We start from the raw sequence: 2,026 nt of genomic DNA, 5'->3' as shown, positions 1-2,026 counted from the left end.
CGGGGGGAGAAACTTCCTCTTGCGCCGTTGGTCCTTGGCCAACTCTACAGGCAGTTGGACCTGCTATCTGAAGATGAGATTACCGGTGCTAGGTGTTGCGGTATCGAGACGTGGCTGTCAACTAATTTACTTTAGGTATTTCTATAGGAAAATTTCAGAGGGTACGCTCTTGAACCGCTTTCACTAGACTTTGTAAATAGGCGGTTCTGAGATTTTGGCTTTGCCGAAGTTCCGGTTCCGTTGTGCTACCGCTGGTTTACGAAGAAACCGGTTAGGGGACGTTTTATTTTGGACTTTTTAGATGACAGGAGCAATTATAATTTTGTTCCTTATGGTGATATTGACGAGCTGTATCCGTCTCTCTTATTTCACACCCCGGGTAGCGTGAGTTCCTGCAACGAGGTATCGACGATGGACGCTGAAGGGAACCACGATCCCCGCCTGGTTGATTTCGTCTTCTCTACCGTACCCAGCCACCTTCCTAGTTTCGTTAACGGTAACTTGGAGTACGTGTCTTACCAGCCTCACCGGTCCTTCACCAGTTTGGTATTAACCAGACTGTTCCTAGGGCTGCTGCAGAGAACCCGCCCCTCGGCGCTCAGAGCTTCTTAGTTAGCAGGGGGCTTCATTTGTTAGGAGATGGCTGTCTGATTTTACCGGGTGCGTGGTACTTAGCAGCCCATTCTGCGGCCTTTTCTGAGTACTGGCTTCATGTCATATATCAGCTTCTTGTCGCAGCAAACAGGGGACCTCGACCACAAGCGCGCCATCTTCCGAGGCTGGACGTCATGCCTGAATGGCTCAGGCCTTACACTCACACCTGTGTCAGGACATACGCCATCAGGAACAGAGCCCCTTATTGGATTGTTGTTAACGGGAAGAAGACTAATTTGGTGGGGGAGTTTCCTCCTGGAGTGAACCCGGTGGATGAGGATGGGTGGCGCCCTGCTATCGCACCAGCCTTTCCTTGGCCGACCAAAGCCCGGTCAGGTCTTGCCACCAGGGGTCCCACTGCTGCGACCTCCTTACCGAGTCGTAAGAGTTCCCGTATTGCTTCAAGCGCCGGGTCTCGGGACACCGGCCATGGGGTGGCAGATGATGCGCTTAGGTAAGATGATACCGGTGCTTCTTCCTCCGGTTAGACCTTTTCCCCTGAATGGGCAGCCACACGGGTACATTTTGTTTCAATCTTTTTTTTTATCTTCTGTAACGCCCTTTAGAATTAAACATGTTTAATTATGCTAAACTGTGGATTATTAGTGTGTCTAATTTGATTTTCATAATTAATTAAGGGACTTTAAGTCATTTTCAATATTTATAATTACACCCCAAAGATTTTTTGGAAAACACACTTAAATTTAATACATTTTCCTTTTTTTTCATTTTTCTTTTTCCTTTTCTTTTCTTTTCTTTTTCTTTTTCTTTTTTTTTCTTTTCTTTTTTTCTTTTCCCCCTTTCCCTTCCCGTGCGCCAGCCCCTTTTTTTTCTTTTTTTTTCTTTTCTTTCTTCTTCTTCTTCTCTGGTTCTTCACGCACAGCCCCTCTCTCTCTCTCTTTCCTTCTCCATTTTCTTCCATCGCCGGCCACCTCTCTCTCCGGGCTTCCTCCCGCCGGCGTCCTCTCTCTCTCTTGCTCTCTCTTTCCGGGTTTCTCTCTCCCTCTCTCTCTCTCGGCAGTTTGGCCGAAAATAAAAAAAAATAAAAAAAAAAAAAACGAAAAACAGAAAAATTGAGGGAGACGAAGCTCGAGCAACTGATTTGAGGTAAAACCCTTTGAAACCCACTCTTTGATTCGGATTTTAAGCTTGAGAAAGTTTGATTTTGGTTAGATTTGAATAATTTTGAGTTAGGGTTCGAGTTTGAACAGTTATTGTTGGAATTGAATGAAATTTAGGGATTTTTAGTTATTGGACTTGTTTAATTGATTAGAAACTGATTTTGATGGATTCTGGAGAATATATATTGAAATTGGATTTGAATTGCAGGTTTGGCATTTTTCCTATTTATGCCGGCATGCTGCCAAAATTT

This window comes from Morus notabilis, unplaced genomic scaffold (genome assembly GCF_000414095.1).
Source record: "Morus notabilis unplaced genomic scaffold, ASM41409v2 Scaffold195, whole genome shotgun sequence".
NCBI lineage: Eukaryota > Viridiplantae > Streptophyta > Magnoliopsida > Rosales > Moraceae > Morus > Morus notabilis.
This window is presented reverse-complemented; position numbering follows the sequence as displayed.